Below are 16,470 nucleotides of genomic sequence, written 5' to 3' on the forward strand. Positions count from 1 at the left end.
TATGGCTAATTTAGAAATCTCCTAAGACCGGAGATGTTATGGAATAAGGTCCTTGGGCAGTTTCTGAATTCAGTTTCTTCCCTGATTCCACTCCAACCCCAAATCTTGGAGAACTAATGACCCAGGGGTTTTGCAGAAATTCCCCCCCCCCCCGCCCCCGCGAACGGTCTCCATTATCGTTACAGAGATGATTTTTTAAAAAAATGTTAATTAGGCCTGGCGCGGTGGTTCACGCCTGTAATCCCAGGACTTTGGGAGGCTGAGGGGGGCGGATCACGAGGTCAGGAGTCCGAGACCAGCCAGGCCAACATGGTGAAACCCCGTCTCTACAAAAATACAAAAAATTAGCCGGGCCTGGTGGCGCGTGCTGTAATCCCAGCAACTCGGGAGGCTGAGGCAGGAGAATCGTTTGAACCCGGGAGGCAGAGGTTTCAGTGAGCCGAGATGATGCCACTGCACTCCAGCCTGGGTGACAGAGCAAGACTCAGTCTCAGAAAAAAAAAAAGAAGGTAATTAATGTTGCCCAGGATGTGACGCGATCCCGGCTCACTGCAGCCTCGACCTCTGGAGCTCCAGCAATCCTTCCACCTCAGCCTCCCAAGTAGCTGGGGCTATAGGCAAGTGCCACCATGCCTGGCTGATTTAATTGTTTCTCTTTTATTTATTTATTTATTTATTTATTTATTTATTTATTGGAAACAGAGTTCCGCTCTTCTTGTCCACGCTGGAGTGCAAGGCGTGATCTTGGCTCACTGCAACCTCCACCTTAGGGTTCAAGCAATTCTCCTGCCTCAGCCTCCTGAGTAGCTGGGATTACAGGCATGCGCCACCATGCCCAGCTAAGTTTTGTATTTTTAGTAGAGACAGGGTTACACCATGTTGGCCAGGCTGGTCTCGAACTCCTGACCTCAGGTGATCCACCCACCCTGGCCTCCCAAAGTGCTGGCATTACAGGCGTGAGCTACCGCACTTGGACTGATTTTCTTTTTCTTCTTCTCTTTCTTTTTCCCCTTCCCTCCCTCCCTCCCTTGTTTCCTTCCTCCTTTCTGTCTTTCTCTTGTTCTCTTCTCTTTCTTTTCTTTTCCCTTCCCTCCCTTCCTCCCTTCCTCCCTTCCTTCTTTCTGTCTTTCTCTTGTTTGCTTTGTTTCCTTTCTTTTTCCTCCCTCCCTTCCCCTCCCCTCCCCCTCCCTCCCTCCCTTCCTTCCGTCTTTCTCTTGTTCGCTTTCTTTCCTTTTTTTTCTTTTCCCTCCCTCCCTTCCCCTCCCCTCCTCCTCCCTCCCTCCCTTCCTTCTGTCTTTCTCTTGTTCGCTTTCTTTCCTTTTTTCTTTTCCCTCCCTCCCTTCCCCTCCCCTCCCCCTCCCTCCCTTCCTTCCTTCTTTCTTTCTCTTGTTCGCTTTCTTTCCTTTCTTTTTCTTTTCCCTCCCTCCCCTCCCCTCCTCTGCCCCCTCCCTCCCTCCCTTCCTTTTTTTTCTTCTTTCTTCTGTGTGTTCTTTCTTTCGTTCATTCTTTCTTTCATTCTTTAGCTGTTTTTGTTCTTTTTTTTCTTTTTTAAAAGAGAGACAGGGTCGGCCAGGCGCGGTGGCTCACGCCTGTAATCCCAGCACTTTGGGAGGCCGAGGCAGGTGGATCACGAGGTCAGAGGTTTGAGACTAGCCTGGCCAACATGATGAAACCCTGTCTCTACTAAAAATAAAAAAATTAGCTGAGCATGGTGGCACACATTGGGGTGGCTACTGGGGCGGCTGAGCCAGGAGAATGGCTTGAACCCAGGAGGCAGAGGTTGGAATGAGCTGAGATCATGCCACTGCACTCCAGCCTGGGTGACAGAGCAAGACTCCGTCTCAAAAAAACAAAAAAAATAGAGACAGGGTCTCCCTATGTTGCCCGGGCTGGTCTCAAACTCCTGGGCTCACTCGATCCTCCCACCTTGGCCTCCCAAACTGCTGGCATTACAGGCATAAGCCACCGAGCCCAGACCAGACACAATTTATTTAGCCCAGTTCCTGACTGGAATCAGCTGTTTTCAGGGATGATACTAAAAATTAAATTATCTCAAGATTTTTTTTTTTTTTTTTTGAGACAGAGACTCCCTCTGTTGCCCGGGCCGGAGTGCAGTGGCACCATCTTGGCTCACTGCAACTTCCGCCTCCTGGGTTCAAGCAATTCTCCAGCCTCCAAGTAGCTGGGATTACAGGCACTCACCACCATGCCCAGCTAATTTTTGTATTTTTAGTAGAGATAGGGTTTCACCATGTTGGCCAGGCTGGTCTCAAACTCCTGACATCAGGTGACCCGTCCGCCTTGGCTTCCCAAAGTGCTAGGATTACAGGCATGAGCTACTGTGCCTGGCCTAATTATCTCAAGATTAAATATTTACAGAGAATGCCAACCCATGGTATAATTCTGGACAGCAGTTCTTTCCCCTGTGTATGTTAGGACCTGGGCCGTGGCTTCAGTTATTGCCCCTCAGTAGATGCTCTGTGATGTCTAGCTCTGGGTGAGAATGGCTGAATCCAAAGCCGCTGGTGACAAAGTGGGGTGAATTGAAATGAACCAGCTCCCACTGAGGCCAACTGGAGGTAGAAAGGAAGAAAAATGCCTAAGACAAGGGGAACGTGCAAAGGGACAAAACACAGTGTGCCCAAATGTCTTTATTGATATCTAACACCTTTTCAAAAAGGATTTGAGGTTGTTGGTGGAAATGGTGGTGTGGGGAGTGCATTTCCAAGTCAAGTACTATTTCCCCTATGCTGAGGCCTGTGATGTTGAGATGGAGAAAGAAACAAAGAACAGAAAACATTTTTGGTTGCCGTTGTCTTACTTTGAAGAAGAAGCAATTAGTGAAAGACATAAAACTTAGCAGAAGGAGAACAGATTTTAGATGTTGTCAGTAGCAGCAACAACAGCACCACACACACATACACACACACACACACGTAAACAAGCAAGGAAAACAAAAGAGAAGGCAGAACAACCCTTGTTTATGGCATCTGTTACTATAGAATCAGGACTTGATTGGGCAGGTAGAGTACCAGTATAGATGATTCTGTGGAGGTGTAAGGAAATTATAAATGTATGTCTTCTCATTAATATATTGCCATGATGATTAAATTAATTTTCAAGAAGTGGAGAGGACTTCTTATTTTTTTTAATCTAACATCATTTTAGTTAAATCTTGTGTTGGTAGAATTTCTTAATGCAGTCAAGGTGGCTCAGGCTGGTAATCCCAGCACTTTGGGAGGCTGAGGCAGGCAGATCACTTGAGGTCAGGAGTTTGGGACCAGCCTGGCCAACATGGAGAAACCCTGTCTTTACTAAAAATACAAAAATTAGCCAGACATGGTGGTGGGCACCTATAATCCCAGCTACTCAGGAGGCTGAGGCAGGAGAATTGGCATGAGCCCAGTAGGTGGAGGTTGCAGTGAGCTGACATCACACCACTGCACTCCAGCCTAGGCAACAGAGCAAAAAAAAAAAAAAAAAGATAAAAAGAACTTCTAAAGGGATTGATAAATGGCCATCCTATCCAGGGCTTCAAAAATGACAAACTTTGATTGTAATGTGTAACCACCAGAGGGTGGAAAGGAGTAAAAATATTTTGTTTTTCTTTGTATGGATAACCAGTGGGGTTTTTGGAGTTGAATTTTTAAAATTTCTTCTTGGCATTTATAGTTTTAGCCTATTTTATTTTATTATTTATTATTTTATTTATTTTTGAGACAGAGTCTCACTCTGTCGCCCAGGCTGGAGTGCAGGCGCAATCTTGGCTCACTGCAACCTCCACCTCCTGGGTTCAAGCAATTCTCCTGTCTCAGCCTCCCGAGTAGCTGGGACTACAGGTGCAACACCACACCTGGCTAATTTTCGTTTTTTTAGTAGAGATGAAGTTTCAGCATGTTGGTCAGGCTGGTTGGGAACTCCTGACCTCTGGTGATCCACCTGCCTTGACCTCCCAAAGTGCTAGGATTAGAGGTGTGAGCTACTGCACCCAGCCTTATTTTATTTTTGAGACAGGGTCTCACTTTGTGGTCACCTAGGCTGGAGTGCAGTGGCACAAACACAGCTCACTGCAGCCTTGAACTCCTGGGCTTAAGCAATCCTCCTACCTCAGCCTCCCAAATTAGCTGGGACCACAGGTATGCACCACTATGCCCCGCGTGTATTTTTAGTAGAGAAGGGGTTTCACCATGTTGGTCATGTTGGTCTCGAACTCCTGACCTGAAGTGATCCACCTGCCTTGGCCTCCCAAAGTGCTGGGATTACAGGCATGAGCCATCACACCCGGCCTATTTTAAATGTTCATTAATTTTAAATACGTTGACCAGGCATATATAACTAGCAAGCTAAGAGACTTTATTCACTCATTTAGTTGTTGCTAAATATGAGTTACAAGGTTGAGCTCTGGGGATAGACCATGAGCAAAAAAGACACTCTTCATGGAACTTTTTTTTTTTTGAGACAGAGTCTCACCCTGTCACCCAGGCTGGAGTGCAATGGCACAATCTCAGCCCACTGCAACCTCTGCCTCCTGGGTTCAAGCGATTCTCCTGCCTCAGGCTCCCGAGTAGCTGGGATTACAGGTGGTGTGCCACCAAGCCCGGCTAATTTTTTGTATCTTTAGTAGAGACGGGGTTTCACCATGTTGACCAGGCTGGTCTTGAACTTCTGAACTCGTGATCTGCCTGCCTCGGCCTCCCAAAGTGCTGGGATTACAGGCGTGAGCCACTGCGCCCGGCCCATGGAGCTTATCTTCTGATGGGGGAGACAGAAGTATACATACGCACAAATGAAAACAAAAGAAAAAGGAAGACAAAATACTTGCAAGTTGTGAGCAGTGATGTCTTCAACAAACAAGACCAATCTGTCTGTAGAAAATCATGTAACATTCTAGTATGTGGCTTTGATCTCGGAATCAATGAATCAACAAACATTTTTGGGCTGATTGTTTTCCTTTGGTGATTATCTTTGGCTTTTGAACTTGCTATGGAGGACTAGGAATTGATGGGGAATAGAGGTAGAAAATGTGATAAAATAAAAGGAGAAGATTTTTAGGTAATGAGGCTTAAAGGCTGTTCATATCTTTGTTATAATGTATTCATTTTCAGCTGTAGTTTATTTAAAGCCCATCAAACAAGTGCTGTAATGCATGTTTGGTTTTTCAACACTTCTGAGGAAAGTCCTTTTTGGCCACTATAGACCAAATATAGGTCTATGAGACTATAGACCGTATATATAAGGGAGTGGATAATGACTACATCAGCATGATTAAAAGCACATTCATGCTGAGTTGTTGAATTCTAGTTTATCTAGGTAAAGAAAGGTCAGATTATGGTTGATAATGTGTTACTTTAATGTACTGAATGAATAAATGTGGTGCCTTCAAAGCAGATGATAGTCCCCTACCATCCCAGTCAACATACAGTAGTCCTGTTTCTAGGATTTCTCTTGACCTTTATCTTGACCATAGTGTAACGTAATAGAAAGAGCATGGGCTGTGGAGTGAGACTGGTGAGGGTTCACTTAGCCAGATGAGATCAGGCAAATTTCTTCACCTTATTGGACCTTGATTTCCTCATCTGTAGAATGGTTGTAGTACTATTTCTGTGGTCATGTTTTAGAAGTCTGAAGTACTGAGCTCAAAATACCTCTTACATGGTAGACACTTCATCATTGGTTGCTATTATTGGGCAGTGGCTCACCACTGCAGGTTTTTGGGCAGGGTAGTTACTGAATAATAAAAATAACGATAATGCATTCTTAGTGAGTTTATACTATATGCCATACATTAAGAACTTTTGTTTTGAACCGGAGTCTCGCTCTGTTGCCCAGGCTGTAGTGCAGTGACACGAGCTCAGCTCACTGCCTCCTGGGTTCAAGCGATTTTCCCACCTCAGCATCCTGGGTAGCTGGGACTACAGGTGTGCGCCACCACGCCTGGCTAATTTTTGTATTTTTAGTAGAGACGGGATTTTGCCCTGTTGGCTAGGCTGGTCTGGAACTCTGGAGCTCAGGTGATCCGCCTGCCTCGGCCTCCTAAAGTGCCAGGATTACAGGCTTAAACTACGGTGCCTGGCCCAAAGAACTTTTTGTGTATTTTAATTCTCACAACAGTCTTGTGAGAGAGATATAGTTATCTCCATTTTATAGTTAAGGAAACTGAGGTTCAGATTATTTAATTTGGGTCAAGGTCACATAATAGTACATATATTTGAGTAAGTGTACTTACTTACAGAGGTGGCGTTTGAAGCTAGGCAGTTTGTGAAAACCTGTACTCTTAAAGTTTCATATTTCTTTCTTTTTTTTTTTTTTGAGACGGAGTTTTGCTTTGTCACCTACACTAGAGTGCAATGGCATGATCTCGGCTCACTGCAACCTCCACTTCCTGGGTTCAAGCGATTCTCCTGCCTCAGCCTCCCGAGTAGTTGGGATTACAGGCACCCACCACCATACTCGGCTAATTTTTGTATTCTTTGTAGAGACGGGGTTTCGCCATGTTGGGTCAGGCTGGTCTCGAACTTTTGACCTCAGGTGATCCACCCACCTCGGCCTCCCAAAGCTCTGGGATTATAGGTGTGAGCCACTGTGCCCAGCCAAGGTTTCATATTTCTATTCTAGATTTTGATAACTTCATGAAGACTCATTTGGCAGCAGTCTATAGGATAAGTTTTAGATTAGTAAGAAAGAAGAAGGAAATCTTTGATTCATCATTGTCTTTGTTTTAGTAATCAGGGAATAACCATAAAATGCTAATCTTTGTCAAGCATGTTAAAAAAAAAATCCAGCCTCTGTCCATCATGGTCTAACAGTTTAAAAATATGTCCTAACTCAGAAAAATAATACCCCAATAATCCTTTATTTAGGTCAAATGTAAAAAGAGAATGTATAAGCTAGATCATCTTAAGCTTGAAGTTCACAAAGAAATAAAATGTTCTTTTTTTTTTTTTTTTTTTTTGAGACAAGAGTTTCGCTCTTGTTGCCCAGGCTGTAGTGCAATGGCACAATCTCAGCTCACCGCAACCTCTGCCTCCCGGGTTCAAGCAATTCTCCTGCCTCAGCCTCCCGAGTAGCTGGGATTACAGGCATGCACCACCACGCCCAGCTAATTTTGTATTTTTAGTAGAGACAGGGTTTCTCCATGTTGATCAGGCTGGTCTCGAACTCCTGACCTCAGGTGATCCGCCCACCTTGGCCTCCCAAAGTGCTGGGATTACAGGCGTGAGCCACCGCGCCCGGCATAAAATGTTCTTGACATGAGATTTACTTTCTTTACCTATGCTGTTATTCCCTCTAAATATATTGCTTGTTTATTGGATTTCATTTCCTCTTTCCAACAAACCCACATTATTTTGATTTGGGGACAAATTGGGAAGACAGTGATTTTCTTTAACAGCCCAGTGGATTCTGCTTCCTTCTAATTCAAAGTATGGAGATTAAAACTGTTAACAAGTCTAGGCATCAAAAAAAAAAAAAATAGCTCTAGATGGGGCGTGGTGGCTCACGCCTGTCATCCCAGCACTTTGGGAGGCCGAGGCGAGTGGATCACCTGAGGTCAGGAGTTCGAGACCAGCCTGACCAACATAGAGAAACCCCGTCTCTACTAAAAATACAAAATTAGCTGGGCATGGTGGCACATGCCTGTAATCCCAGCTACTCGGGAGGCTGAGGCAGGAGAATCGCTTGAACCTGGGAGGCGGAGGTTGCGGTGAGCTGAGATCACACCATTGTACTCCAGCCTGGGCTCGAAACTCCATCTCAAAAAAAAAAAAAAAAAATAGCTCTAATGCAATTAATCCAAAACAGTGAAACTGAGTTTACCTCAGATATCCCCTACCATCCCAGTCAACATATAGTAGTCCTGTTTCTAGGATTTCTCTCTCCTTTCTTTCCCGTCTTCCTTTAGGGAAATGCTTTGGGGTAGGAAGCAACAAACCAAACAGCAGCAGGCAAGTAAAATCAGCTCTTTTCTATTTCCCCACTGGGATAGTACGGAAGAGGGAGCAAGAACTCATCATCAAAGAGAACTGAGACTTAGGCGTACCATTCTAAAAAGCCCTTGTTCCTTGTCTCCCTTGCCTCTCCCGCCCCCCTCAGCTCTGCAGTAATTCCTCAGAGATTGTACAGTCTCTCCACTTTAAATATAAATATATAAATATAAATATATATATGTATAAACTTCCCCCTGTCTTTCTCTCCTCTCTTTTTTTTAATTTTCTATAATAAAGTTTCCTATTGGATAAGGTCAGCTCCCTGATTTATGCCTGGTTCCTATTGGAAGCTCACAGGGGCTGACATCACTTAGGAAAGCGAAGGGGGTAGGGCTGCCAGATCAGTTTGTCACCACCCAGGCTCCCTTGCCTTTGGCTGGGTGCAACTTCCATTTTAGGTGTTGGATCTGAGGGGGAAAAAAAAGAGAGAGGGAGAGAGAGAGAAAGAAGAGCAGGAAAGATCCCGAAAGGAGGAAGAGGTGGCGAAAAATCAACTGCCCTGCTGGATTTGTCTTTCTCAGCACCTTGGCGAAGCCTTGGGTTTCTTTCTTAAAGGACTGGTTTTTAGAACTCCACATTTGAGGTGTGTGGCTTTTGAAGAAAATGTATGTACTGACGGGAAAAGGAGGATAAGCAAGTCGAATTTTTGTCTTACGGTAACCGGAGGGAATTAAAAAACGGGAGAGTCTGTTATGCTGATGAGTAACTTTTAAGCAATTATTTTTCTTTTCTACTTTCAGTACTTTGGCGGGGGAGATTTTGGTATTTTATTATATTTAAAAAGGTAAAATATACAAGACCTAGAAACAAACTTCTAGGTCTCTGTAATACAGGAAGCTGAATAGATCCAGAGGGGTAAGAGCAGGTTTGAAAATTTACATTTTGGTGTGTTCTTTGATTTTATTTATTTATTTTTCTGGATTAAGCTAACATATTTCTGTTTTCAGAGCCCAAATCAAAAGTTGGTTTTTTGGCATGTTGCATGTGGGTTGGAAAAGAAATTTGTCCGTGTCGGAACCCAGTTATACCGATGGTTCTTCATATGTTTCAAACTTTTTTTTTTCTTTTATCATTGGATTTGTGGAAGTGGAAAGTTGCAGGGAGCTTTGCAGTGTAAATGGTATTGTTTTTCCCCCAGAGAGTTTGAACGGCCCGTATCGGTTTCAGCCCTGCTGTTCCTGGGTGGATCCCTCTTACTTTTCCAGGTGCGGTGGGTGGGAGCCTCATTCTCCTGCTAGATGTAGTCTCCCTGCTTTGGCTTATAAAAGAAAACAAATGGAACCATGTTAACTGAATTGCCATCTCCTTCTTCCTTCTAAACTACCTTTGATAGCAAAGATTTGTGGAGGTGTTTGTTAAATCTGCAAATACGATAACGTTTGGTTTATGTGTTTAAAGGGATAAGGAAATTCTAATCATGCTTTTTATTTCACCTGAGTAAAGTGGCAACATACCTGAAAATATTTTCAGCTTTTTGCACTCTGAAAGGGCCAAGGGTGGAATAAAATTAGGTTTAGAAAAACCATTTATACAAAGTTTAGTGTTTAAAATACATTTCGGAAAACAAGGGAGATTTTTATTTTTAAACCAACCTGAAAGTTGTTTTTTGGAGTTGAATTTATTGTTTAGTTAATTTACCATGAAATCTGAAATCTCTTAGAGCTGAAGGCCCATGACTGTGCTTTCATATCTTATATTTAATCTTAAGATTTGTTTTGTTTTTGCAAATACATTCTTGCAAAAGTACGGATTCTAGATAATTATATAGCCAACTCATCAGTAGCTGAAAAACTAGGGTATTCTCTTTTTGAAAATGCGAATCCGCCTGAAAATTATAGATGCTGTCCTAATTGTAACAAGATGGGCTTTAGTGTGTAAGCTGCTCATTAGCTTTAAACTGGTATGGATCTTTAATAATCTGATTTCGTTCTCCCCTCACCCCCCTGCCACAAATTTTTTTAAGACTAGACTTCCTTGAATTTCTTTTCTAGAATGAGGGTATTTCTTGAAAGACGATTTCATCCTTGTGAAGTTGTGGCTTCAGGAGGAAACAGAACTTTGTTCCTCCTTCAAATATAACCTAGGCAAAGGCTGCAGGAAATTTTTGATGTCTGAATCTCATAATTATAACAAGTACAGTTAAAAAGAAAGAAAAAATACAATGTGTATAGGCTGTTGAACTGTAGTTCTTGTTTAATATTTTCCAAATTTTCTTTCAAATGTTCTCTCTGCCTTGACTCCAGCCTGGGGAGGTTTCTTGGATCTTTAGAGTGTTGGTCATGTTGCTTCCAGAGTGTCTGTTTCCCACTCAACCTTTAGGGGGAGGGATGAGGGAATCTGAAGGAGGAGTACAAAGGCAGTTTGAAAATAGGTTCTGGATGACTGAGTGGTGGTGATTTGGGTCTAGCTTTAAATAGTGGGCTTTGTGTAGCTGAAGTGAGCATCCTAGTTAACCTAGTGTCCAGGACTATTTCCACGAACTAAGGGTTGTTTTGACTGGTGTGTAGTACAGAGCCTTTGGGGTGATAAGATGGAAGATTTGTCTTTTACCTCACCTCCACTGGTTCTTTCAGGAATTATAAGGGATGCAGATAAGTAAATCTTTTATTTTTTAAATTTTTTGTTTTGCTCATTGTCTTGGTTTTGGGGTAAAAAATGATGATAGGTAAGTATGAGCTGTTCAGATATTTCTTTCCTTGTTTGCCTCCTATGTACGGTTGGTTTCTTTGTTATGTGAGTAAGGTAGTGGTCTGTGTTCCAGATTGCGGGGCGGGGGGGCGGTTCTCTTTTAGGTGGTTGGAGTTCTAGTACCTTTCTCAGGGTTCCAGCATGGACAGTCAGAGAAGCTCCAACATGTTCTCTGAGCTAGGGTAAAATTGAGACTATTGGAGATATTAACAAAAAGAAAAGCACTAAGTAATTACAATCCAGCCTTAGGTTTATGAAGTAGCTGCTCTCCAGGGATGAATGAGATAGGATGGATGCAAATAAATTAAGCATAGATCACTATCAATTGGAATAACAAAATGATTAGCTTTGTATAATTTATCTCCTTCTATTTTGGTACCCTGTTAGTAACTGCCAAGGCCCTCATTCCCCCCTACCTCCCCACACCTTGTTTTTAGTGTATTCTAAGCATTTTGCATAAACTATTAATTTCCCACCACTGGTTTTTTTGTTTGTTTTGTTTTTTAAGGAATTTGACCCTCAGAGAAGCTGAGGTTTGGTGAAAATCTCACTGCCTGTAAATGGTTGAGGCCAGGATTAACCCTGGTCTGACTAACTACAAAGTCCATGGACTTAACCACTAATATACTGCCATTCTCCAGAGAGAATGGAAACAACAGCTCGAACTAAAACGAGCCCTTGCTAGAGGCAGGAGTGTTTCATCTTGGCACAGGGGCAGTACTCACTTAAATTTCCAACTCCCTCCAACTCCCCACTACCCTTGTTGGGATAATGTATGCAAAAGATCTATTTTCCATAGAGCCCATGGGGAGCTGGATGTGCTAGAATGGATATTATTTTAATCTTTAGAACGAGAATCTTTCCATATCCATATGCCCACCATTGCTGTCCTAATTTCTTAAACTTCCTGGAATTGTGTCACACGTTGTTTGATTATCAGTAAAATTTCTTCTTCCAGAGAATTTGTTAGGTATGTGGTTTGGAATGATAGGATATCATCAACTTGCAGGGACAGGCTTGTAGGAGGTAGTTCAGATATTCTTGTCTTTCCCTCTAGACTATGAGCAGCTTGGGTGTAGGTACTGTCTTATCTCTGTATCTTTTTAGCACCTGTCTTAGTGTTTGGTACATACTGAGGTGCTCAGTAAGCCTTGGTTAAATAAGGCATTTGATGAGAATCAGTGAGGGACTGATTTGTGGGGAAGGCTTGAAAGGAAGCAAAACAACATAGATTAATCAAATTGCAATGTACTTTTGCAACTTTTACTGTAGTCTGTAGTTTTAACCTTTTATGCGTCTCCTCCCTTAATTTTTTTTTTTTTTTTTTTTTTTTTTTGAGACAGGGTCTTGCTCTTGTCATCCAGGCTGGAGTGCAGTGGTGAAATCATGGCTCACTGCAGCCTCAAACTCCTGGGCTCAAGTGGTGCTCCCACCTCAGTCTTCTGAGTAGCTAGGACTATGGATGCACACCACTATGCTTGGCTAATTTTTGTGTATTTTTGTGGAGATGGGGTCTCTCTATGTAGTCCAGGCTGGTCTCAAACACCTGGGCTCAAGCCATCCTCCTACCTCGGCCTCCTAAAGTGCTGGGATTATAGGTGTGCCCCACCACACCTGGCCCTCCCTTATATTTTTAAGCAAAGTTTCTAGAGATAATGGAGGATTTAAAATTTTAGCTTTTCTTTAATCCTGTTCCTTTCTTGGCAAGTGGTACAAAGAATAGTATAAAAAGTAAGGATCTGGCCTGGTGCGGTGGCTCACGCCTGTGATCCCGGCAGTTTGGGAGGTCCAGGTGGGTGGATCGCTGGGCAACATGGTGAAGACTGCTCTTTACAAAAAATACAAAAATTAGCTGGGCGTGGTGGCATGTACCTGTAGTCCCAGCTACTGGTTGCAGCAAGCCGAGATCATGCCACTGCCCTCCAGACTGGGCTTGCAGAGCCAGATCCTATCTCAAAAAAAAAAAAAAAAAATAAATAAATAATAAGCATCCTAGTCCGTTCATTTCATAATGAACTTCAACACTGAAAACCTTAAATGTTGCCATTTTCTAGGGGAGAGTATATTAAGACATCAGCAGAAAAGTACTGCTTTCAGCCCTGGTTGGAGGTGAATGGTTTCTGTGCTTGTTAATAAAAACGTTAAGAGCTTGGGATGATAGTTTTGAACATCAGTGTTTCAAAGAAAGTATGTTTGGATATCAGTGTATTTTTTAAATCACTGTTTTAGCCACAAAACTTTAGATTTTGTTCATGTATTGGGAAGCTTATGAGTTTAAGAACCGAAATTAGTTTTCTTGGGTTATTTAAAAGGTATTAACAAGGAACTTGCCTACAGGAGTGAACTGTAGGTAATAAGGATGTGACTAACTACAAATATTCTTTCATGTTCTCTTCCCTCAAAGAAGGGTTAAATGCCACACAAAGCTGAAGTAGGGATTGCTCTGCCTAAATTATGCAGCTGCCTCCAAGGTTTCCAATAGAGCATTGATGTAGCCTGGCAGGGAGATTGTAAGAAGGCAAGAACAACTGTTCTGGTTAGAACTAATGAGGGGGAAATTAGGGTATGGATTGATTTGTATTTAATTGTTTAATGTATTTTTCGGAAGTAATTTTTTTCCCTAATTCTACTTGGAATTGCATGTTATTATTAAATATTAAGCATTGAGAATGGGGCCTGAATTTACCACTTTATTCAGGGATAGTGTTCCCTGTTTTTAGGGCCACTTCTTCTCCAGTGAGCCCTTCAGTTTGATTGGTGTGGTGTGTACAATTTAGATCAGGCATATAGTGGGGGAATTATAAAGAGGCAAAGAATTTTCTTATCTTTTTTTTTTTTTTGAGATGGAGTCTTGCTCTGTTGTCCAGGCTGGAGTACAGTGGCACGATCTCAGCTCACTGCAACCTCCGCCTCCCGGTTTCAAGCGATTATCCTGCCTCAGCCTCCCAAGTAGCTGGGACTACAGGTGCGCGCCACCACGCCCTGCTAATTTTTTGTATATTTAGTAGGGATGGGTTTTACCATTTTTGCCAGGTTGGTCTCAAACTCCTGACTTCATGATCCGCCTGCCTTGGCCTCCCAGATTACAGTCTTGAGCCACTGCGCCCGGCCAGAATTTTATCTTAAAGCCTTCCTTGCTGGTCAGCAGTAGGTAATTTGGTCATGACTTTCACAAAACATGTCCCAGGTTGGTTGATGTGATGTGATGACAAAAGCACTTCTCAACTTTTTATTTCAAACTTGCAGGAAAGTTGCTCTAGCACAGTAACTCTGGTATACTCTTCATTTGCCTAGGTATCATTTGTTAACATGTTGCCACAAATGCTTTATTCTATATTTTTTGGTAAATATGCTAACCAAAAAGGGAATTTCCAATCTGAGACTTCCATAATATGGTGAGGCAAGGCAGCATAACATAATGATTAAGAGTATGGATGGGGAGCTAGACTGCCACGGAGGAACCATGTAACCTAGGGCAAATTGCTTAATCTCTCTCTGCCTTGGCCTCCTTGTCTGTAAAATGGGGATAATATTAACCATCTTATAGGATTGTTGTGACACTTAAGTTATTTAATGTATGTGAACTTTATAGAGTAATGCACAGCTCCTAGTAATGTCTTGTGTTTGCTATTAGAATGGATGCTTCAAAGAACTCAAATTTCGTTTGTTGAACTAATGCCCTTGAAGGTCTTTTTTTTTTTTTTTTGAGACAGAGTCTTGCTCTGTCTCCCAGGCTGGAGTGTAGTAGTGCAATCTTTGCTTGCTGCAACCTCTGCCTCCCAGGTTCAAGCAATTCTCCTGCCTCAGCCTCCCGAGTAGCTGGGACTACAGGTGCCCGCCACCACGCCCGGCTGATTTTTGTATTTTTAGTAGAGGAGGGGGTTTCACCATATTGGCCAGGCTGGTCTCGAACTCCTGACCTCAAATGATCCACCCACCTCGGCCTTCCAAAGTGCTGGGATTACAGGCGTGAGCCACCATGCCCGTCCGAAGGTCTATTAAAACCTGAGAATCTGTGGTAGATGTAGGTGCTTGCATTACAGAATATATGGGCTTCCTGAGTGGGTAAAGCTAACTTTTAAATTTTTTTAATGGGAAAAAATTAGTAATAGGTAATATTGGAGAGTTGTGTGGGTGAGGTTCAAAACAACAGTAGTATGAGAATGGATAACTTTAGTAAAGTGAAGTGTTAGTGGGAGGAAGATAAACAGAATGATTTGTATGATTTGTGGACATCATTCTTTTTTTTTTTTTTTTTTTTTTTTAGACAGAGTCTTGCTCTGTCGCCCAGGCTGGAGTGCAGTGGCGCGATCTCGGCTCACTGCAAGCTCTGCCTCCCGGGTTCACGCCATTCTCCTGCCTCAGCCTCCCGAGTAGCTGGGACTACAGGCGCCTGCCACCACGCCTGGCTAATTTTTTGTATTTTTAGTAGAGATGGGGTTTCACTGTGTTAGCCAGGATGATCTTGATCTCCTGACCTCATGATCCGCCCACCTCGACCTCCCAAAGTGCTGGGATTACAGGCGTGAGCCACCAAGCCCAGCCAGACATCATTCTGTATTTGCAACCCTTATTTGTGGACATTTATAAAACTGACATGAGTTCATGAATGCTTCCTGTGAGAAGTGTGCTTCTAAGAAAGGAGTCAGCTTTTGTATGTGGAAAAGCCAAGCTGTGGTCTGTGGGAAATACATATGTGTTAGATACAACCTTGCCTAGAAACTTGCAGGTTTATTCCAGCCTAGGAATTTTCCTTCTCTTTTCCTCCCTTTTCTTCATACTTAAGAACCCATGAAACTAGTGTTCTAAATAGTACTTAAGCCAATTTCTTTGAATAATTTTTTTTTTTTTTACATTTTTATTTTAAAAATGAGACAGAGGCTGGGCGCGGTGGCTCACACGTGTAATCCCAGCACTTTGGGAGGCTGAGGCAGGCGCATCACTTGAGGTCAGGAGTTTGAGACCAGCCTGGCCAACATGGTGAAAACCTGTCTCTACTAAAGATACAAAAAAAAAAAAAAAATTAGCTGGGCATGGTGGTGCATGCCTGTAATCTGAGCTACTTGGGAGGCTGAGGCAGGAGAATCGCTTGAACCCGGGACCCGGGAGGTGGAGGTTGCAGTGAGCCGATATCATGTCATTGCACCCCAGCCTGGGGGACAGGGCGAGACTCCGTCTCAAAAAAAAAAAAAAAAAGAGAGACAGAGTCTTGGTATGTTGCCCTGTCTCCAACTCCTGGGCTCAAGTGATTCTCCTACTTCAGCCCCTGGAGTAGCTGGGACTACAGGCACACACCACCTTGCCTGGCTATTTAAGCTAATTTCTTTTGGCACCCTGTAGCCTCCCACATTCAGTTCCTCACATTTATTTTACCTACAATTTCTTCTACCAATTCTCCTGTATTTTCTCCTTTTCTTTTGCTTTCCTGTTCTCTGTGGTGTCTTCCTTTGTCTCTCTTTGCCTCCTCTTGCCTCCCCTATCTTTTTTTTCTTTTAGGTTGGGTTTCCTTTTTTTCCCTTTAGGTTTTCCCTTAGGTCTTCATGGGCGTTGCTTTGCCTCACTAACAGTTAACATAAAGAAGTATTTCTGTTTCTTGTACCCATGTGCTAAAGGTACAACTGTTAGGATACCACTTCATTTCAGTTAGATCTAGTTTAGGCATACAATTGTAATCCAAGAAGACTGATCTCTTCTAGTGATTCAGATTGGTTTTATCTTTGATTTTTAGATTTCATCTGCATTTCTTGATTAATTACTCATTTTGGTTTAGTTGACAGTTGAGCAAAAAAAAATTACT

General features: G+C 42.8%; 1 protein-coding gene across 50 annotated transcripts in view; it reads left to right on the forward strand.

Moving 5' to 3' along the window:
- The window catches only part of CTNND1 (catenin delta 1), a 65,673-nt gene that overhangs the window by 322 nt on the left and 48,881 nt on the right, over positions 1–16,470 (forward strand). For 8 of the 50 annotated variants that reach the window (XM_009440424.5, XM_009440426.5, XM_009440428.5 and 5 more), the window contains exon 1: positions 8,329–8,568. The exons of 6 other annotated variants lie outside the window; for them this stretch is intronic. The gene's annotated coding sequence lies outside the window, so the exon portion shown is untranslated. Of the gene's footprint in view, positions 1–8,281; positions 8,642–16,470 lie in introns of those variants that run through there. 36 more of the 50 variants (XM_063784030.1, XM_063784031.1, XM_009440436.5 and 33 more) reach the window with 20 other exon arrangements.

This window comes from Pan troglodytes, chromosome 9 (assembly GCF_028858775.2).
Source record: "Pan troglodytes isolate AG18354 chromosome 9, NHGRI_mPanTro3-v2.0_pri, whole genome shotgun sequence".
Lineage (NCBI taxonomy): Eukaryota > Metazoa > Chordata > Mammalia > Primates > Hominidae > Pan > Pan troglodytes.